At 44.2% G+C, this 23,559-nt stretch overlaps 1 protein-coding gene across 2 annotated transcripts in view; it reads right to left on the bottom strand.

Moving 5' to 3' along the window:
- Nucleotides 1–20,715, bottom strand: part of ZNF395 (zinc finger protein 395) — a 46,632-nt gene extending 25,917 nt beyond the window's left edge. The window contains exon 1 of one of the 2 annotated variants that reach the window (XM_025462987.3): nucleotides 20,575–20,715. The gene's annotated coding sequence lies outside the window, so the exon portion shown is untranslated. Of the gene's footprint in view, nucleotides 1–20,392; nucleotides 20,536–20,574 lie in introns of those variants that run through there. The other variant, XM_025462988.3, reaches the window with a different exon arrangement.
- Nucleotides 20,716–23,559: the final 2,844 nt, after the last annotated feature.

Below are 23,559 nucleotides of genomic sequence, written 5' to 3'. Positions count from 1 at the left end.
TGATAAGATAACTAAGTACTAGGGATGTGATGCCCAACATGCTGACTAGAGCTGCCACTGCTGTGTGATCTATAGCAAAGGTGTTAAGAGAATAAATCCTGAGAGTACGCATCACAAGAACACTTCTCTCCCTTCTTTTCTTTTTATTGAATCTGTATGAGAAGATAGATGTTAGCTGAATCTGTTGTGATAATCATTTCACAAAATATGTAAATCAACCCATCATGCTGTATGCTTTAAACTTATGCAGTGAAATATGTCAATTGCTTCTCAATAAACTGGAAAAAATAACTATTACATTTCTTGACAATGCTAAATAAACAGACAGTGAGGCTTGTAAGGAGGGTGGGAGCCACCTGCCGACTTGCCTGGCTGGAATCAGCAGGTAATAAAAGGGCAGCAGCCCTTTCCTGTGGTGGATAATCAGGGCACACAGGGCTTTGAGTGCTCAAGGAAAGTGCCACCTGGTCTGGGGGCGGGTCAGGAGTGTGAGACCCCAAATTAAAGATAAGCCATGCACATGTACACAAGACTGGCCAACTGAGAGACATCTAACCAAGAAAGATAAATAGGTGAGGAAAGGGACCAGAGTGCAACCCAACTACCCCTCAGGAATCCAAGGGTCATCTGGGAGGCACTAGTCTAAAATCTAAGCTAATGGGAAATAAACTGCAATTTTGGAAATTATAAATCACAAGAAGCATGTGATGTTGGCATGACAAAATATTCTAGTGGCTGGAAGCATTTAAATCTTTAAATTGGAGCTGGACACCAGAATTTGTTCTAAGACCAGAGTGGCTGACTGGCCAGTGGCTATAGATCTTACCCCCTGGCCAGAAGTGGGGGTGCCAGGCTTCCACAGACCAACTCTTAATCCAACTTTGCCCTTTATTCCTACTCCCCAATTAACTATACATGTTTTCTGTTTCCAGATGGGGGGAGCCCCTCACCCTGTCGCTCTATCATCTCCTCCTAAGAGACTCTGCTCTGAGAGAGGAGTATTCCTCCAATACCAATGGGAATGCTTCCAATCCCCCAGGAATACCATGGCTGAGATGGGGGAAAGGCTGTGCAATGCTGAGGGGGCTGACCCTGGCTCATCAAAGTGGACGGCCAGCCTGTGCAGGTGAAGCTAAGCCAAAGCACAGCCACTACACTCACTGTAGAGGGCACTTCTCTAGGGAAAGAATGGATGGGGATAGGGATGTGAGTCAGTCACCTCCACCTGTGTGACTGGAGCCTCAATGTCCTACCTTACCTGTGAAAAATGAGAAATGTATCCAGCATCTAGAAGGAACTCAACAGATGTGTTTCCTTCCCTGACTCTGATACACTAGACCAGTGCTGGAGAGCTAAGTAACACAACGGGCCACTCCAAAGGCTCAGTAGCCACTGTCATGCTGGCATCTGGGAACTGCAGTTAGCAAAGGATATTCAACCAAAACCAGTAATACTACTACCGAAGGAAATCAAAAAGCAGACCAAGGGTGAGGCAGTAATGAATGGAAATTGCAACAAAACTGATCTCAGTAGGATTAGGGGAACTGGGAAGTCCAGCATATTCCATCTGGAGGCCTGTTGGCCACACTGAATCAGCCCCAGGGATCAGTGCTTAGAGTTCAATGCCAAGCCAGACAGCTTTGCCCCTGCAGTACAAAGTCAAGACCCAGGGGCCACTGCCTGTCTCCCACATGACCTGGCCCCTGCTCACACACAGGTCCAAATCGTGCTCTGCTCATCCCAAGCCAAAATCTCACTCTTGGTGCCCTGCCCAGGGTGGTTCAAGGCCTGCTGCCAAAGCTCCCTGAGGCGGAATCTGACCAGCCTCTCTGAGCAACCTCCAGTGACTGCCTCCCAATCTGTAACCCCACCCGCAGACACTCAGTCTCAGATTCCAGCTGTCCCAGATCCAGATCAGGCCCACAGCAGTGCAGACCCACACGGGAAACAAATTGGCACCCACTCACCAGAAACTCAGGGAAGTGGGCACCCCAGAACCAAAACACCAGCACTTTTAAAAGCTGATATTCAACACATGTGCCAGACTCTCACCTAGGAACTGAACAGAATAATTAAGAAGCCTAAGCTTCAGACCCTGCCTGTAAAGAACGTTAGGCCAAACTGAGCTCCCACCTGGATCACACATCCAGCACTTGTTTATAAAAGCACTTACTATGCTCCAGAGCCACATTGATATATTTATGCTGTATAATTAGATGAATAAATCAGAATTTGCTTCTTTCAGGACAATGCAAAGAACATCCAGCACTCTGACACTGAAGCCTGATAAAAGGATGGTTTTCAGGATTAAGCTCATAAAGTTAAATGAGTGTGCATGTTAAAATTTTAAGTGTTTGACATAAGTTAATTAAGCCGAAATAAAGTATGACCCTAAAAAAAAAAAAAAAATCTGCTGGGTGACTAAAGGGTAAAGAAGACAGACACATTTCCCCAGAAAACAGAAATTCAGCCTAAGTGAAGAGACAATAGACACCATAAAGGAAGAATGTTTAAATAGAGTGAAAAATGAACACGGTGGGGGAGGTGGGGGCTTACCCAAAGCACAACCTCTAAGGAAGTATCTTTCTCTGGAGAAGGCTGTTTCAGGAATCCTCATGGCCTCACAACTGCAGGGCCGAGGCTGAGTTCAAAGACAAAACAGAGATGGAGAAACTGGCTGAATGAGTGGTCACCCCCAGTCTTGGCTCAGGATATTGGGGTATCCACTCTTGAATGTTTTCCCTGAAATGGACAGGCTAATGGCATTGGGCAGAGAGTGCTCACTGGTAAGCATGTTCTAAGCCAAAGTGACAAAATAAATGTGGATCAATCACAGAGACCAGATGGCTCACGCCCCTGAGTTTTGAGAGAAGTGAAGGATGAAATCAGCGCTCAGGAAGCCAAGACACACAGGCCGTGGTTACACGGCACTGGTGAGCTCCTGCCTGCCTCAAGGACAATCAAGGAGGCCACCCACCCCCGTATCTGGTTGGCAGGTGGACTATACTTAGTTCAGGGCCAAAAGAGGACTAGAACCTTTTTAGAGGGAAAAGGCACTGCCATGTGCACAAGCAACAAAACTGCATCTAACTACTTCATTAGAACTGCTCCAGAGTAAAATAGCAAGAGAAAAATAGATCTTCTCTGTAAAGAAACAGCCTTTCAAAGACTGATGTTCCTTAAGAAATGTTCCAGTAGCCATTATCTGGCAAAGACATACGTGCCAGTCACTGGCTAAGTATTTTGTGTACTGTAACACCTTTCATCCCTCACAATAATCCCATGAGAGAAGGACCATCATCTTCCCCAGACCGTCGTCTTCCCTGTTTTACAGATGAGGACACTGAGACTCAGAGAGGCTGAATCATATGCCCGAGGCCACAGAGCCAGAAAGTGATGGAACTGAGATGTTAGCTCAGATAGGTCTGATTCCAAAAGCTATGTGCTCTTTCTACTATATTATGCAGGAAATCTATGCATCAAGGAAGAGGAGGAAGAAGCTAGACTAAATGACCTCTTACAGGCTCCTTGTTAGTAAAAACTCAGGTCACCGAGAGGTTAATGTGGTAGCGGTGGTTGGGGCACGGAAGAGGAAATGAAATGGGCATTCTGAGAGCAAAGTATCAAGCATGGGGCTCACCCCAGAGTCAGAACTAAAATTATTCTGATTTAACACTTTTATAAATACCCCAAAGAGAATGCACAGTGAAAGAGTCAAGGTTGCAAATGAACTCTAACTTCCTAATGTGTGACTTCAGGCAGGTCACCTCATCTCTCTGTGCCTCAGCTTCCTCACCTATAAAATGAGGGAAACATTCGCTCCTGCTCAAAGGATAATTTGGGGCTTAGAGGAAGCAATGCAGCTTTTTCCCTTTCAACAGTGTCTTGGTTTTAAAGTGTCCCCGAGCTCCTCTTCCTAGAGATTCTGATTCCCTGGGTCTGACAGAGAAGTCTTGGGAAAAATGAAAAAATGCACTTCAAGTACTAAGCATCATCCCTTTCTCGCAGAGTACCTGATAAATGATAGCGAAGGAGGAGGAGGAAAAGGAGAAGGAAGAGAAGGAGGAGGAGGGGAGAAGGAGAAGGAGGGAAAGGCGGGGGAGGAGGGAGGAGGAGAAAAAAGAAAAAAAGATACAAAACTCTGGGTAGCGATGAGTCAAACTTATGAGAAGATTACAAGGGAAACTGAACAAATATGAGGAAAAGCAGCCAGTAAATTTTAACAATGACAAGGGCAATGTAAAATATTTAAAGAAAAAAAAATCAAAACCGGGGCGCTGGGGCAGCTCAGTTGGTTGAGCTTCTTCTGACTTTGGTTTGGGTCATGATCCCAGGGTCCTAGGATGGAGTCCCACATCAGGCTCCCTGCTCAGTGGGGAGTCTGCTTCTCCCTCTCCCCCTGCTTGTACTATTAAATAAATAAATAAAATCTTAAAAAACAAAAAAATCAAGACCACGTAAAAGCTCTGGAGCAACAGTCCAAATCTCATAAAAGGACCTTGATGTCACTGTAGATCAGGCTATCCTACTATGCGGTCACAAAGGCCAAAAGACAGATGGACAAACCGTGTCATCTGGCACCACTGCAAGAACACTAAAAACTAAAAAAATAAAAAAATAAAAAAATAAATAAATAAAAAGAACACTAAAAACAAACACACTGCCCACCAACACCACCCCTCATTAAATTAGAGATTCATCCACACTAAGAATACTGGTTGCTGCCCAATAAGAAAGACAACTTGTAAAACCAGAGGACAGTCGCCTAACTGGGGGTGTGTGATGGGGAAAGTATGCTAAGAAGGTCAGAAAGACCAAGGCCAGGAGGCCCTGAAATAAGGTGCCAACTCTGTCACGAAGTCTTGAAAGGACAGAAAAGGGAACACCTATTAACACTGAAGGGAGACCAGAGTGGGAGATGCCTCAAACACCCCCAGAAGAAGACTGTATCAATGCATCACTGGGTTTGGACAGGAGTTTTCATACAACCTGGGGCGGGGGAGGGGAGGAGTGGTGCCCTGGGGTCAGAACCAGAACTGTTTGTATTAACGTCTTCATAAGGTATCTGAAGGCAAACAGATGTGAAATAATTACAGCTGCAAAAAGACTCTGCCTCTCACCAGCTAGGTGACCGGCAGCACCAGCATGTGCCTTCAAGAGGGACAGAGCCAAGCCCTCCCTTGCCACACTGACTCCTAAAGGCATGGATTTGGCCTGACATGATGAATTTTCACGATTTCTAGTTCTCAGAAATCCAGAGATGATGGCACAAAGTGTAAATATGGAGAGACACACACTGTCCTTCACCAAATAAAATGAAACTGTTAATAAAAGTAACATGACAGTGTTCTAGATTTTTTTTTTTTAAGAACACTAAATGCTTCCAAATGTGCCTCACCCTTGGCTTGAGCATTTCAGCCACACTTTGAATTCTCAAGATGTCACAGAAAAGAATTATAGATGCATTGAAGGTTTCTAGTTTGGAAATGAACTGGTTTAGAATTTGCCATCCAGAGTTCTCAATGTTCTCAATGTGTTGCTCATCCTGTGACTCTCTTCCACACAACCAGGACCAACATGCAGACCAAAGTCCTCAAGAAGACCACACAGAATGAACAATGGGGCTCAGCGGGGCTCTTCCTAACACCAAGTGTTATAGTCAATCAGCTCTAACTTACGGGGCACACACACCTAGCACAACCTAAACCCTGCTCTAGTCTTAGAAAACAATGGCTCCATCCTAGCCACGGCAATTATACCTGAGAGGGGAAAAAGGTACCCATACTTGTAAGGAAGAAGTTAAACTGTCACTATTTGCAGATGACATAATACTAAACATAGAAAGCCCTAAGGCTCCATCAAAAAACTATTAGAAGTTATAAATGAACTCAGTATAGTTGCAGGATACAAAATTAATATCCAGAAATCAGATGTATTTCTATACACTAATAATGAAGTAGCAGAAAGAAAATTAAGAAAACAATTCCATTTATATCCACACCAAAAAGAGCATAATACCTAGGCATAAATTTACCCAAGGAGGTGAAAGACCTGTACACTGAAAACTATAAAACATCAATGAAAGAAATTGAAGATAAAAAAAAGAAAGAAAGAAAGAAAGAAATTGAAGATGACACAAATAGAAATTCCATGCTCATGGTTTGGAAGAATATTGTTAAAATGTCCATAGTACCCAAAGCAAACCCTACAAAATACCAACATTTTTCACAGAACTAAAACAAATAATACTGAAATGTATATGGAACCATAAAAGGCCCTGAACAGCCAAAGCAATCTTGAGAAAGAACAAAGTTGGATGTATCACAATCCCAGATCTCAAGATACACTACAAAGCTGCAACAGACAAAACAGTATGGTACTGACACAAAAATTGACACATAGATCAACAGAATAGAATAGAGAGTCCAGAAATAAACCCATGCTTATATGGTCAATTAATCTATGACAAAGAAGGCAAGAATACACAATAGGGAAAAGACAGTCTCTTCAATAAATGGTGCTGGGAAGAAAGGACAGCTACATGTAAAAGAATGACCACTTGCTTACACCATACACAAAAAGAAACTCAAAATGCTTTAAAGACCTAAACGTGGGGATCCCTGGGTGGCTCAACAGTTGAGAGCCTGCCTTGGGCCCAGGGCGTGATCCTGGAGTCCCGGGATCAAGTCCCACATCAGGCTCCCAGCATGGAGCTCTTTCTACTACAGGCTTCTCCTCCCTCTGCCTGTGTCTCTGCTTCTCTCTCTCTCTCTCATGAATAAATAAATAAAATCTTAAAAAGAAAAAAAAAAAAAAACCACCTAAATGTGAGACCTGAAGCCATAAAAATCCTAGAAGAGAATGTGGATACTAATTTCTTTGACATTGGCCTTAGCAACATTTATCTAGATTTGTCTCCTGAGACAAGAGAAAGAAAAGCAAAAGTAAACTTTTGAGACTACATCAAAATAAATGTTTTTGCACAATAAAGGAAACTATTGACAAAATAAAAAGGCAACTCTATTTGGAAATGACATACCCACTAAGTGGTTAGTACCACAATATATGAAGAATTTACACAACTCAACACCTTCAAAATAAATAATCTGATTAAAATTAGGCAGAGAAACTGAAAAGACATTTCCCCAAGAAGACATACAGCTGACCAACAGACACATGAAAAGATGCTCAATATCACTCATCATCAAAGAAATGCAAACCAAAACCACAAAGAGCGATCACCTCACACCTGTCAGAATGCCTAAAATCAAAAAGAAATTTTTAAAATTTTAAATATTTTTTTAAAATTTTTTAATTTAAAAAAAGAAATCACAAGTGTTGGCCAGTATGTGGAGAAAAAGGAACTCTCATGCACTGTTGGTAGGAACACAAACTGGTGCAGCCGCTGTGTAAACAGTATGCAGTTTCCTCAAAAAATTAAAAATAGAAATACCATATGATTTCCACTACTGGATATTTACCCAAAGAAAATTAAAGCACTAATTTGAAAAGATATACGCACCCCTATGTTTATTACAGAATTATTTACAGTAGTCAAGATATGGATGCAACCCAAGTGTCCACAGTTGCAGGGTAGGGCAGCCAGGGTGGCTCAGTGGTTTAGGGCCGCCTTCAGCCAGGGGCCTGATCCTGGAGTCCTGGGATCGAGTCCAGCATTGGGCTCCCTGCATGGAGCCTGCTTCTCCCTCTGCCTGTGTCTCTGCCTGTCTCTATGTGTCTCTCATGAATAAATTAATAAAATATTAAAAAAAAAAAAGATGCAGGGTACACATACAATTGAATATTACTCAATCAACATTTTTTTTTAAATTTAGATCTTACCATTTATGACAACATGGGCAGACTTACAGGGTATTATGCTATGTGAAAGCAGTCAGAGAAAGATAAATACCATATGATTTCACTCCTTCATGGAATCTAAGAAAAAAGCAAATAAACAAAAAGAATCAGATTCATAAATACATAGAACTGATGGCTTCCAGAGGAGACAGGGGTGAGGGGAAAGACAAAATGAGTGAAGGGGAGTTAAGAGATACAGGTTTCCAGCTATAGAACGAGTAAGTCTTGGGGATGAAAGATATGGAAAAGAGAATATAGTCAATGGTATTGTAATGGCATTGTACGGTGACAGATTGTAGCTACACTTGTGGTAGAGAGTTGTTGAATCACTATGCTGTATATCTGAAACTAATATTATATTGCATGTCAACAAGAAGGAAAGAGGAGAAGAGGAGGGAGGGAAGGAGGGAAGAAAGGAAACAATTGCTTCATGTCTGAGCACACTTCAAATATGCCCTGGCCTACCTCAGGACTAAGCTAGGAACTGACCTTGTAATATATCTTAAGATTTCAAACTGGGGGGGATCCCCCAGGTGGCTCAGTGGTTTAGCGCCTGCCTTTGGCCCAGGGTGTGATGATCCTGGAGTCCTGGGATCAAGTCCCGCATCGGGCTCCCTGCATGGAGCCTGCTTCTCCTTCTGCCTGTGTCTCTGCCTCGCTATGTGTGTCTATCATGAATAAATAAAATCTTAAAAAAAAAAAAAAGATTTCAAACTGGAAAACCCTATCACCCAGCAATTGCTTTTTCTCAGTGTCTACCCTAGAGAAACACACGCATTGCAAAGAGGCATGTGTGCAGCCAAGTTTATTGTAGCAGCTTTTGTAACAGTAGAGGATTTAGAAATAACTTAAATGTCCATCAGTTAGGGGAAGGTTCTCAGGAAAGCTATGTAGGAGTTGGACAAAATCAAGAAGTCTTAGATTTGCAGACAGGAAGCAGTCACCAAGATGTCCCACTGAGGGGGACAGGGGAACAACAGCACAGTGCTTGCAGTGCAATGCACTTACCTTGTCTTAAGTTCTAAGGTATAAATACAAGTTCGTAGAGCATCTGAACACCAACAAACTCCTAACAGAGGTTGATGTCTAGAGAAGGACAAGGATTAGGAGTGGTTGTTGAGGGGGATTTTGTTTCCTCTAGAAAGTTTGCATTTTCCCCCTACAGAGAATGTATTCATGCATTACTTTAGTAATGAAAATTTCATGTAACCATTTAAGTTTTTTAAAAAAGAAAGAAAGAAACTGACTCTGTTCGATACATTTCAATTATGTGTTGGGGCAATTTCTATCTGAATCTGACACATGCTTTCCAGGAGGCTGAGAGCTCAGCAGTGGAGAGAGTAGGCTTTGCAACACAGATCTTGTTACAATATTACAAGCCCAACACTGTAACTCTGTGGATCGTTAAATTTATAAGCTAGTTCAAGAAAGAGGCAGGAAAAGAAAGTATATCAGGCGGGCTTTCTGGGAAATCCACGCAGATGTCCTAGGAGCAGTTGCAGGTCTTCTAGTTGAGCATTCTAGCTCCCTAACACAACCAACTAGTACACACGTGCCACAAATGGCAGCCTATTCCACACTAGGCCTAGCTGCTTGTGCCTCAGACTCTTACCAGAATTCCTAACATTAATCTGGATCCCATGGACTAATGAGAAGGAATAATCTGTATGCAAGAGCAGACAAGTGCCAAAAATTATTTATTTACCAGGGCCACCTAACCATATAGAACACTGATTTTTTAACCACAGACTCTTCCATCCCTTCAAAGCACTACTCGGAAATACAATATTTTATTATTAAGAACCTAGTAGGCAATACTAAACTGAGGTGATAGGAATCAGAGCTGTACTACTTCTAGTTGGGGGGAGGATAATCTGGAAATGGTCACAAGAAACATGTCTGGGGTGATGGAAATGTTCTGTCTCAAAATGCATTTGTCAAAACTGATTAAACAGCATACTTAAGATCTAAGCATTCCACTGTATGCAAATTATACTTCAATTAAAAAAAAAAAAGAAAGCTACTCAAACACTGTTTCTCTGCTGGCTGCAGCAGAACTTTGAGCTGTCCTATCAGACATCTGAAATCTCTGTTGTGCTATGTAAAGAGCTCGAGTACCATGGCGACAGTCACCATAAAAATAGATAACAAGATTAAAATGGATAGAGGACACATGAATTTAAGAACGGCACACCAAGAGCAATTCATTTTCAGCAGAAGAAAAATAGAAAGAGGAGAGGGAGTTTTTCATTCCCAGCACTTTGAAAAAAACAGCCACTGAAAGTGGTTGTTTTTACTAAAAGAGTTTTATGGCTTCCCTATACTCAAAGGACAAAAAAGGCTGTGAACGGTTATTTCTTATCATACTTTGCTTTAAAAAAAAAAAAAAAATGGTAGTCTAAGTGTTTCCCATACCTATGATACATGGCCTAAGGAACCAGTTCAAAGCAAGTCAACAAGCCCAGATGATACACCATACTCTGTGAGGCCCAAGTGATACTGAGATAAAGGAGACCCAGGCCCTGTATCATTAAATGCACAAACATCTCCAACTTTAGTTCTAAATAACCAAGTTCTGCCTGTATTTTTATATACATCTAAAACCCTTGTTTCCTACTTCATGAACCCCCAAACTGCTTTACTCCATGTAAAGAGAGCACTTTCTTGCCAAATACTGATTTTTCAAGTGCCAAAATGTGAGGCTGGATCACATGGACATGGAAATCATCTTGTGATATTCTCCAAAGATGAGATAAACCTTCGTTCTGTCTACAGAGCTAAGAAACTTTTGCAATGGGATATTTAGCCCTAGCACTGCCCCCTTACCTGCCAACAAAAAGTAATCCAAAAATATCTAAAAATGTTAAATAATCAGAGTAGATTCTAAATAGGCCATATATTTAAGTAAAATTTAGGCAAAATTAAACTAAAGCAAATTTTACAGAAAGAGAAATTTTATTTTCTATGTGTAAACTATTAATAAATTGAAAAAATAAACATTTTTAACTGGAACCACAAACTTATTGTCTGATATGAAACAAATATATGCACTCCTGGAAAATCCCACTCAAGTTTCTTTCAATTTGTCCCTTGAAATTCTTTGTCCCTAAACTGAGAAAGCCATCACGAGGCTCAGTCTTATCCCTGGCGTCAGGATAGTTTTTAATGTGCTATAGCTAGTGATATAAATCTGCGGTGTGGGAAATGAAATAGGAAGGAGATGATCAAGGGCACTCCCAGGTCCTCCATAGCCAAGCCAAGGGTCCATTATTCAATTAAAGGGCTCCATCTTCATTCATTCATTATATTGAGTAAAACCATCCAATAAACACACTGGTCTTCTACATGTTAATCTATTTTAGGATTTGCCATTTCCACCCCACCCCCACGTTCTTGCTTCTCTGAAAGACCAAATTAAGTTTTCAGCAGCTCTGGGGTCACCACCCTGACCAACCATGAAACAGTTCTCTTCATCCTTTCCAAAATGGCCCCAGAAGGGTCTCTCAAAAGTGTGGGGTCTCATTTATAAACATTTTTTTTAAAAGACACATGATGATGTTGACTCAAATACTACACAACCAGAGGTATAACCCCTATTCCACAGTATCTTTCAGCTTTGACAAATCACATAAGAACACTAAGAACTGGAAAGGACTTTGGAGGTCAGTCTAATTCCTGTCCTTCTCTTCTAGAGCATCCCTAATCAATAGCATTCAGCCCCAACTGAATACCTCTAACAAAGGGACGCTCACTACTCCATAGGCAGACATTTCCATTGTTGGACAGCTCTGCCAGCTTAAAAAACCCTTTTTCATAGTGACCTGAAGTCTGATCTCTCAGTATTTAGGGTTAAAAGGAAACTTAAAGCTCATAAACTTTGGTGTAATCATTCTACAGATAAGGGATCTTGTAATGTATAATCATTCTACAGATGAGAGACCTGAAACAAAGAGGATAAAGCAACTGTTCTATCCAATGGTCATATTCCAACACCACGACCAAAAATGAGCAAATCTACTCTTTCCTGTACCTGATAACCATGAAAGTACATGAAAGCACTATTGTATATCGACCACATGAGTATACTCACTACTCACTGCAGTCATTCCTGATCCTACATCATCCCAGGGTCCCTCCTGAGGATAAAGCCTTGCTTGTTCTTGTTTCCTTTATTTTTTTTTAAGATTTTATTTATTTATTGACACAGAGAGAGAGGCAGAGACACAGGCAGAGGAAGAGGAAGAGGGAGAGAAGCAGGCTCCATGCAGGGAGCCCCACACGGGACTTGATCCCAGGTCTCCAGGATCACACCCCAGGCTGCAGGCGGCGCCAAACCTCTGTGCCACGGGGGCTGCCCTCTTGTTTCCTTTAAATCATGCCTCCCCAAACCCCTCATGGCCCAAATGTCATATGACCAGAAGTCATTAAAATACATCCTGTGACTGGATGAATTTCTCATCCAGTTATGAACTAGATTCATTTTTTTAAAAGCCACATCCCGGGATCCCTGGGTGGCCCAGCGGTTTGGCGCCTGCCTTTGGCCCAGGGCGCGATCCTGGAGACCCGGGATCGAATCCCACATCAGGCTCCCGGTGCATGGAGCCTGCTTCTCCCTCTGCCTGTGTCTCTGCCTCTCTCTCTCTCTCTGTGACTATCATAAATAAAAAAATAATAATAATAATAAAAAAAGAACTTAAAAAAATAAATAAATAAATAAATAAAAGCCACATCCCACTCAGAGCTCACATTAAGCCATGAACAATAGAAAAATCTCAAAACTTTTTTTCCCACATGATTTGCCCCTCTTCAGCATACCTGGAGTACCACCAGGACTACAGTGTACTTGTCAGTTCACAAGACAATGTCTATTCACTTGTCTGATTTCCCCCTTTCAATTAGATTATCCACTGCAGGTCAGGGACTGAGTCTCATTTTGTGACTGCAGTGCTTGACATATAGTAGGTAGGTACTCAAGATACTGAATAAAAATCATCTGTCTTTATGCTGTCCTTAAACAATAGGACAGGGTTTTGTTTTTAACAGCAGTACTCAAGAGAGTGAAAAAAACAAGCCACAGACTGGGAAAAAATATTTGCAAAAGACACATCTGATAAAGGACTGTTACCCATAATATAAAAAGACCTCTTAAAACTCAACAATTAAGAAAACCAATAACTTGATTACAAAATGGGCCTTAACAGACACTTCACTGAAGAAGATATACAGATGCCAAAAAAGCACATGAAAAGATTTCATCACACGTCACTAGGTAAATGCAAATTAAAACGAGATACCACCACACACCTATTAGAATGGCCAAAATACAGCAATGACACCACCAAATGCTGGTGAGGATGTGGAGCAATAAGAAATCTCATCCACTGCTGGTGGGAATACAAAACAATACAGTCACTTTGGAAGACAGTTTGGAAGTTCCTTACAAAACTAAACATACTCTTATCATAGGATCTGGCAATCACACTCCTTGGTATTAATCCAAACAAGTTCAACACTTGTGGCCACATGAAAACCTACAGCAGCTGCAGATGTTTACAGCAGCTTTATTCATAAAAAGTGCCAAAACCTGGAAGCAACTAAAGTGCCCTTTCAGTAGGTAAGTGGATAAACTGGCACATTCAGACAATGGAATATTCTTCAGTGCTATAAAGAAATGAGCTATTAAACCATTAAAAGACATGGAGGAAGTTTAATCACATGTTACTAAGTAAAAGAAGCCAATCTGAAAAAAACTATATGCTGTATGATTCCCACTATATGACATCCTGGAAAAAGCAAAACTGTCCACAGTAAGTAAATGTGGTTGCCAAGGGTTGGAGAGTGGGAAGGATAAATAGGCAAACCACGGAGGATTTCAGGGCAGTAAAAGTACTCTGTAGGATACTTAATGGTGGATACACGTCCACCATTTATACATCTGTCCAAACTCACAGAATGTACAACACCAACAGTAAGCCCTAATGTAATCTATGGTCTTTAGGTGATTTGACATGTCAATATAGGTTCATCAGTCACAGCAAATGTACCACTCTGGTAGAATGTCGACAGTGAGGGAGGATATATATGTGTGGGGGCAGGAGACAAATGAGAAATCTCTATACCTTCTCAATTTTGCTGTGAACACAAAACTGCTCTAAAAAAAATACATTAAAAAATATATAACAGCGTTTTCCCCCACTGTGTTATAAATACACATAGAAAATGCAAATAATAAATTTAAAATGTAAAAAAGTCATTCAACTCCACCCCCTATCCAGTATTAGTATTTTGGTATTAGAATTATTAGGATATTTACTTCCAGCCATTTCTTAGGCACTTTGTTTAAGATTTGAAATTACATTGCAGATGCACCTCAACTTTTAACAGAAACATTTGTCCATGTTATTTTTTTTAAGATTTTATTTATTTATTCATGAGAGAGAGAGAGGCACAGGCACAGGCAGAGGGAGAAGCAGGCTCCATGCAGGGAGCCCAACATGGGACTCAATCCCGGGTCTCCAGGATCATGCCCTGGGCTGAAGGTGGCGCTAAACTGCTGAGCCACCCGGGCTGCCCTGTCCATGTTATTTTAAAGCTATTTCTAAACACTATTTTTTTTTTTTTTTAAGATTTGAGACAGAGTGTGTAAATGGGATGGGCCGAAGGAGAGGGAGAGAAAATCTCAAGGAGACCCTCCACTGAGTGCAGAGCCCAAAACCAGGCTTGATCTCACAACCCTGAGATCACAACCTCAGCCAAAACCAAGAATTGCCCACTTAATCCATTGCACCACCCAGGTGCCCCCTAAACATTATTTCTAATGGCTTCATAATATTCCATTATAATGACATATCCATCAGAATCACTTATAAATTACTTTCAGCCCAGTCACACCACTGGATGTTTAGGCTATTTCTAACTTCTAATCACTTTAGTAACAGTTAAAAAAAAAACTCTGAATAATCTCTGTGCATAAACATCATCTAACATTTTGGATATGGTCTTAGCTGTACCTCCACCTCCAAAAGTGAAATAAACTTACCAGAATGTACGAACAATTCAAATTTTTAAAACTAAATCAGACTTTCTATTTATCCCTTACTGAATTTCTTTTCTAATTTGGGCCTTCGTTCTGGATGACTGTGAACCCTGATCTATCAACTAAAAAAGCAACCTGTCCCAACTCTGTGCCATCAACAAAGCTGACAAACACACCTTCTGTATCACGATCCACAACACTGGAAAAGATGTTGAGTAGCTCAAGGCCAAAAATAGAACCCTGCAACACTAATTTTCAGACCCCATTCCAGGTTGACTCAGTGCCACTAGTTAACAGTTTTTGCGTATGACTGTCAAATTAATAACACCACCCAGCCCACATTCTACCGCTTATTTAATACAGACCATCACATCTTAAGAAACTGTTAAATACTTTACCAAAGCCAGAGTGCACCATAGCTACTGCCTCATTCCTCTGTTCTAGTAACAGAACCACCATATAAAACAGGAAATGGATTCAATTTGATACCGTTAGGCTGACTTTTGATTATCCTTACACCCTACCACCACACATTTTTAACCAAAGAGCACTTCAGCTCTGACTTCTATTACTGCCACAACAGCAACAGTTTAAGTAATCAGATTGTGCAACCTGTAGCTCACCTGGGGAAATGCTCAGAATCACTGATGGTTATGAACTTCCAGGGTAAACCAAACTGTCTCTAGACCAGAGTCCTGAATTTACTCACTTCAGCTGGTCCTAAAATAAGCCTAGTTTTCCAGGGGTCATTTGCACAAACACCTGGGCTTAAACCAATAATTCCGCGGTCATTTTGAATCCTGGATTATAAATCTCTGAACCCTAGAGGCCTACCCCCTGGGGGTTTCTTACGACTAGTGAAATAAGAAATGACAGAGCCCCTCTCTTTGCTCTTCCTTTACTACTGACTCATACAACCAAAGATCCTGAGAATCTAATGTCATATGGCATTTGACAGTGGTGACTCACATCTCCCCAAATTATTACCCCAACATCATTCTCAGAAGATACATGCCAGGAGCCACCATCTACTGATGCCAGCCAGAAGTAGAAAATGGGAGGGCTTGAGAAATCTTGAGGTCACTAGAAATTGGCCTCACAATACATAACACAGCCCAAAGCCCTAATTAGTACCATTCCAATCATCAGAAAAATCTTTCAAAGTCCTAGCCAGCAGTAACTCAGAAAGTGCTGGCCTTTTGGCTTGCCTAAAACAAATTACTTGCACACAAATATCTCAGATTCCAACATGTCACACTCCTACCCAAATCCCCCAGTGGCCACTCAAAGCCAGGACAGCCATCCCAAATTCCCTAGGTTGGCATTTAAAGTCTCTTGAAAGATCCGGTCACAAACCCAAAGGCCTGCCGGACTAAACAAGAAATATAGAGCAACCACACTCGTGCAACAGGGAATGCTGGCACAATGACAACTGGCGACCATAGGACCCGTCTCCTGTCCACAGGGGTTCACCATTGCTCACTGCCTGATCTGATTCTTTAACGGAGTCCCAAATCCAGAGGTTTTCTGGATTGTTCCAATTCTTTCAAACCTTTGTGTTCTCCAAATTATAACACTTCTGTAGGTAGAACACGTTCTCTGGGTCTCTGGTTTACAACCCCTATATTTTGATCCTAACCAACCTTTCCAGACTGGCTTCTCCCCACTCTTTAACAAGAACCCTCTATTTCATCCTAACCCCAAGCCTTCGTCCAGGTTACACACACACACACACACACACACACACCTGCAGGGCACCATGCAACACCTCAGAGGGTTCATCCCAGACTTCCTTCTCTATCCCCAAAAGTTTTCCCAAGCTACTCCAGCCCAAGCTGCTTGCCCCCTCTTATGAACCTGACAGGTGCTTATTTTTCCCTTTGGCATTTAATCATCTTGCCTTGCTCCTTAATCATCGGTATACCTTATCTCTCCAACTAGCCTGTAAATGTTCAATCTCTTCCTCATGCTTCCTTCCACTTACAGCACTGGTAAGGGGAGCCCTGCACATGAGCAGCTTAATAAACATTTACTAGATGTGAAAACGCTCCATAACTGTGTTTTTCAAACTCTGGGTTATATCCATGACAGAGTGGTTAAGTCAACTTATTGGGAGACAGTGAGCTTTTTTAAATGAAAAATAAAAGAATAGAAAATAAAAGCACCCAAGGAGACTGCACCAAGCAAAAGAAAGGAGTACTTCAAGAACTTAAATTAGATTTTTACATACATGATTTCGTGTACCTGGGTCATGATGTCAATTTTATTTCTTAATGTAGGTCACAGACAAAAAAAAAAGTGCAAAACACACACACACACACACACACTACTGTTTGAAGAATAAATTAGCTCAACCATCGCTCCGTGAAATTTTTTTGACAGTCATATATTCCCTATAAAGGAAAAATATCTGACGGCCGCCTCTGCCCACGCAAGGCAGCTTTCCCCTGCTAGTTCACTGATCCTGCATCTCAGAGAAACAAGGAGGCTCAAGGACTGTAAGTACGTTCTCCACTCCATTCTGCAACTTTTTGCAATCATCCTTCAAATTCGCCAGCCCTCAGATGTTGCAAGTTGAGGCTTGGGGAATTTGCTCAGCAAATCACCCTAAGTCACCCTTGCAACAAGAAAGCGGAATTCAGAGCTCAGGAAAAAACCGGCACCAGCTCCCCCGCTGCAGGTCGCTCTGTTCCTGAGAACTGGCAATGGCATGGGTTAGGACAGATCTGGCCCTGGGAAGGGCAGTATCCCTTGCTGGTCACTGTGCAGCTCCCCTGCCTTGTGGCTTCCCCACACCCACACCACCATCCCCCCAAACACACCTAGGAAGGGACACCGGGATAGCCTGAAGGTCTCAGTGGAGAGCATAATTCAACCGGTTTCAAAGCCCAATAATTTTTGTGTTTAGCAAATTCCATTCTTCCCTCCAATCTCCAATCCCAAGTTACTTTGCCAACTTCAGGACCAAGCAATGTCATCTGAATGACAATCAGAACAGACGTTTCCAATTCAGACCCTCAGTCCCACTCACTAGCATCCTCCACTGCTGGGACCTATGACCTACGACCAAGACAACATCCCACTCAACGTGTCTTCCCTCTCCTGGCTTTGGCAGCCTGGTTTCCCACCAATCGCAGAGCTTCAGTTGCTTGCAAGACACCTATGTTTGGACGTCTTGGCAAATACAAGAAACCTCTGTAGCCTGTCAATTGCTTCTCTCCAAAATACACATTTCCGATTTCTCGAGTTACCAACTACAGCAGTTCCAAGGCCCTGGCGTGTAATCAATTTCCACAAAGAATTAATTTCCATTCATCTCCTTCCTTCACCCTGCCCCTGTCAACAGATTATTTCAACAGTAATGCTTCTAAAATCCACCCTCTTTCCCATTTCCAGTTATCCCAGTCCAAACTCTGAGCACTCTACAACTGTAACTGTCTACTGATTTGTCTCTGAACATTACTTTTAAAAACCTTTCCAAATACCCTTTTATTACGTCACTCTCTGGCTCAAAAATCTTTAATGTCTCCCCAGTACACACAGGGTAAAGTGCAATTCCCCAGTCTGGCTTTCTAGGACTTTCACAATCTTAACCATTGTTCCTCTGCATCTTTATCTCCTGCTCAGGAAACGTTCCCTCGTCTGGCCAAGCCCATCTCCTGTCTCTCAGGAAGGCCATGGTCAATCGCACCTCATGACCCATCTCGAGGGTCTCATCCTCAGGAATACATTTCTAGTGATTCCTGTGCATAGCACTCTTCTCCGAGCTCCAACAGCACCTCTTCTATACCTCATATTTTGACAGCTAATTGTGTTTCATCTTTATTTTTTTTTTTTTATTTGAGAGAGAAAGGCAGAGGGAGAAGCAGGCTCCGTGCTGAGCAGGGAGCCCAACATGGGGCTCGATCCCAGGACCCAGGGATCATGACCTGAGCTGAAGGTAGACACTCAACCAACTGAGCCACCCAGGTGCCCCTGTGCCTTATCTCGAGGTCTTCTTTCACGTGCTCAAGGATTTGTCTTCTCCATGAGATTATAAACCCTGGAAGGAATCATCTCATGTATCTTTTGTATCCTCCCTCACTGAAATAACTGTTTGAACCTATTCTCCTCGGGCAATACCTCTGCAACCTCTGGCACCTGTTACTTCTCTCCCTCTCTTGCCTTTGGGCCTTGGCCAATGGGTAATATATTCTCCAAGTGCCTAACTTTATTTCATAACTTAGTACCCTAAATCCATTCCCCAACTCTAACCTTTCCTTTGATATTCCTCCTCCCACCTCCCCACCCCCAGCATCTACAGTAATTTAGGCAGCCACAGCACATTAATTTGAACTTGAGCTCTCAAATCACTTCCACCTGGTCAGTAGGATTTCTGAGGCCTTAGATTTCTTGTGTGCCTCCTATCATCTCTCCCTCAGAGCCTGGCACAGTCCTGAGAACACAGCAGCCCCTCAAAAGTACCTGTGGAGTTGAACTTAATTGCTGTTTCCCTGTGTTTCAAATTCCTTGAGACCCAGAACCTCTGTTTACACAACACCTCAGGAGGGTGTCAAGAAAAAAAAAAGCCTTCAATACCTGTTGATCACTCACTCTCAGGCAAACTGCACCAGAGACACTTTAATAGAAAGAGCGTAAAGAAGACAGGGGTGGCCTGTAGGTAACCCTGCAGCCGGCGGCCTGACATCACGAAAAACGCCTGCCTGGCGGGAATGTGGCAAAGCCACCGACAGCTGCCCAGGACTGCCTGACCTCAAGGAGGCAGTGGCACCCCCACCGCCGGGCAGGTGGGCTTCTTTAGATTTCTGAGTCAATCCTAAAGTGAAGGCGCTGAACCCTTAACTCCAAGACAGGGAAGAAAATTCTGCCTTTGAAATTGTTTGCACACGACAAACTCCCAGTCCAGGCCCCCACCCGAGCACCCCACATGCCCACAGCACCAGTTCCGAGGAGGGCCCCCCTCCGTCCCCCCCCCCCGCGGCGAGGAGAGACAGGGTTACACCGCCTGGAAGGAAGTGGGGGTGGACAAAAGGGGGCAGAGGGGCTGGGGGGCGGCCCCCGAGGTGGAGGGTGTGTCGCGCCGCGCGTCCCGAGCCCGGCACTCGCTCCGAGGAGTGGGCAGGGACGCGCGGGGCGCCGCGAGGGCTGGGCGGGCGGCCCAGCCGGAAAGGGTCAGGGAGGGGGCAGGTCGGTCTCCGTCGGAGCGGCGACTCCGGACAGCCGCTCAAAGTTGGGGAGGGGGTGCCCGCGCGAGCGCCCGCGGCGGCCGAGATAAACAAGGCGGCGCACGGCGGGGCGGGCGGCCACCCCCCACCCCGCCCGCGCGGGCACCGGCGCTGCCGCAGCGCCCCCGCGCCCCGCCGGCCGCTGCCCCCGGCGCCCGCCTCCCGGGCCCTCCGGCCGCCGGCCCGGCCCCCCCGGCGCGCGGAGCGTGGGAAGTTCCCGGGCCGCCCCCGTCCCCGCGCTGCAGCGCCGCGAGGTCCCCGCGCAGCTCACCTCGGCCCGCCACGAGCAGCAGCGCGGGCCGGGCAGCGCCCGCTCGGACAGCTCGGCCTGGCTCGGGGCTGCAGCGGCCGCGGCCCCTGCGCGCCCACCCGGCGCGGCCCACCGCCCCGCTCCGCCCCGCTCCGCTCCGCTCCGGCCGCCCGCCCGCCCGCCGAGGCTCCGTTCGCGCCCACCTGGCCGGCCTGCCCTCCCTCTCCGGGACACTGCGCTCACGTACGCGGCCGCGGCCACAACCCGGCCCGGATTCCCCGCCCGGGAAGGGAGCGGAGGAGCGCGCCAGCCAGCGAGCGAGCGAGCGAGGCTCGGGGACACACCCCCCCAGCGCCCGCCCCCCGCCCCCCTCCCCAGCCCTGGGCGCCGCGCGCGCACGCGGCCTGCGCGCCCCCTCCCCTCCCCTCCCCTCCCCCTCCGCCGGCCGCGCGCGCCCTCCCCGCACACACCCCCCCCCGCCCGCCTCCAGTAGACAGTGGGCGCTCAATAAGTGCCCGAGCGGCTCCTCACGCACATGCGCACTTGAACCTGACCGAGTTGTGACACCCCCCCCCCCACCCCCACCCCCGCCCCCGGATCGGAACCGGCGGCTGCAGCCCCAAACCAAACTTGAGTGTTTGCTTTTTTTCACTGAACCGCAAACCCGAGCCAAAGTTTCTTGCTGTTGTTTTTCCAGGCCTGGCTCCGGGATGGGCTTCTCCCGGAGAGGCCGAGCTCGCCCCGGGGCGGGAAAGGAAGCCGGAGAGCTCCGGGCGCCGGGGACCGGGGAGACCCAGGCCGCGCAGCCGGAGCCCGCTGCGGGCGCCAGCGAAAGCGCCTTAGAGGAGGGAGCCTGGGAGCCAATCTTTCCATTTTCCTCTGGGGTCAATGTTTTCTTCTCCATTTTATGACATTTTACTCGATTTTACCCGTTCGCAGCTGTAAAGTGAGGCGTTATTTACTCTTTCTGGAATTAAATGAAAGAAAGTTAACTATTAGCTTTCGGCCCTTATGTAAACGATACCAGTTGCTTTTGGCACCGTTAGGCTCTGGCTTTTGTATAATTTGTAACAAGGAGAATTGAAGCTGTTCCATTGTGTTGCTCTGTGTTTTTCAGAGATAAGACCACAGAGTCAAAACGGTAGTGAGGGGCCCCAAGTGTCTATAGGTATGGGTAACATACATTTAGAATCAAGTAAATGTAAGGAATGGAAGAAATGATTCCCCTCCCCCTCCAAAGAAAAGTTTTAAATCTTTTTGGACATACTTGTTGCACTTCTTCAACTTGAGGTATGCTGTTTTTCTTGCAGAGAGGCAGTGGGGTGTGTGCTGGCAAGGACTAAACTTTGCAGTCAGACAAGCCTGGTTTGCAATCCTGATTTTACTGCTTTATCTTTATGATCTTCAGCAGATTTTTATCTCTCTGAACCTCAGCTTCTTTATCTGTAAGATGAAATGGGAAACAGGTATAGTGCCTAGCTCATACCAAATAAGCAATGAATATTATTTCCTTTCCCCCTTCTCTCACCATTAGTTACATAAGAAAAATATCTAAATAGAACCAAATCCTTATAGGACATATGTTTTCAACTGGGGATGAGTTTGCCCCCAGGAGACATTAGAAATGTTTGGGCGATGGGGGGGGGAGGGGGGCGGTGCACAGAGGAGGGGAGGATTGTACTAGCATCTAATAGGTATAGGCCAACTATGCTGCTAAACATCCTGCAATGGGCAGGACAGCCCCACACAACAAGAAATTACCTGGCCTAAAATGTTAGTGGTGCCGCTGTTGAGAAATCCTGCTATAGGATAATTCTGCTATCAGTTCACCAAAGACTTCTACCTTTCAACTCTCATCCTCAAGGAAACATTCTTGCTTTGCATTAAATAGAACAAGAATGAAACCACTGTGGGGATCACAGCAATTCTACCCATGTACAAAGCCTTTCCTTAACATGAAAATGCAGATGCAAATTTTATATTTTATTATTAAAGGAGTATTTTATAGTTAATTGACAATAATGTATGCTCCCTTATTATTAAGGTATTTTATATATTATGTATTACTGTGGCTTATAAATGGTTTTATGTTCTTTCTTCCCTTTCCCCTAAACGGTGGGTGTTTATTCACTGTATGTTCACCTCTCTGCTAAGTTCCTCACCTATCCTGAAGTTTGTAATATAGTCCCTGCCCCCAAGGAACATACAGCCTGGTTGAAAGTGGATTCATACACATGGAACAATTAAGGAACAATACAAGAGAGCATATAATTAAGCTTTAATTGCTGCACCCAGACTAAGGTGGCCCAGAGGAGAGGGAAGTGAGTTCAGCAGCAACAGCCCAGCACTGCCTATGTGGCTGAGGTGTTCAGTAAATGTTTACTGAATACAAAATCAAGAAGGCTTTTTACATGGGGTAGGACTCCAACTAGTATATAAACTCCTTTACAGTGCTTAAACTGCTAGGTTTTGCAAATGGAGTTGGTGCTGGGCTATGAGTTTATTTTTCTTAAAACATCTAGTTCAAACTTGTAACCAAACCTCTCTATTTCCCCCAAATGATTGAACTTTAATAAAACGGAAACAATCATTCATTTGACAAATATGTGAGTTCCTGCTGTGTAGAGAGTGAACCAAAAAAATCTCTTAAGTTTGAACAGAACTCATTGCTTATGCTGTTTGAGACTTTTTGTGAACACAGGCCAGCAAAAGGCGTATGCGCTCTCTCTCTCTCTCTTTCTCTCTCCCTCTCTCTCTCTCTCAGTGTGTACTTCACACATACCCCTTTCCACTGCAGGTATATACTTGCACAGTATGCATTCCAGAGTCTTGCACATTAACACAGGCTCAGAGAAAACTTCCCATCACAAGCAGCCATTACCAAACACACACCCAGCACTTAGCACCCTCATAAAGAATCCGGGCCCTGTTCTAAAGACACATCGAATAGCACACACATTACACAAAGCAAATCATAGAAAGACTTTAACTTGCTGGTTTGCAGTCTTGGCTCTCCCATTATTAGAGCTTGCCCTTCGTGGAGGCTGTCCTAGAACTGCCCTTCACCTTGCTTCTTCCCATACTGTAGCCCCCTATTACAATGCAGGCATCTTCTACCTCTTTTCATAAAAGTTTTTAGCTTCTTGGAGAGCATTTCCCATTAGCTGAAGTTAAGCAAAGCAGACCGA

The sequence above is a fragment of the Canis lupus genome, chromosome 25, assembly GCF_003254725.2.
Source record: "Canis lupus dingo isolate Sandy chromosome 25, ASM325472v2, whole genome shotgun sequence".
Taxonomy (NCBI): Eukaryota; Metazoa; Chordata; class Mammalia; order Carnivora; family Canidae; genus Canis; species Canis lupus.
This window is presented reverse-complemented; position numbering and strand designations above follow the sequence as displayed.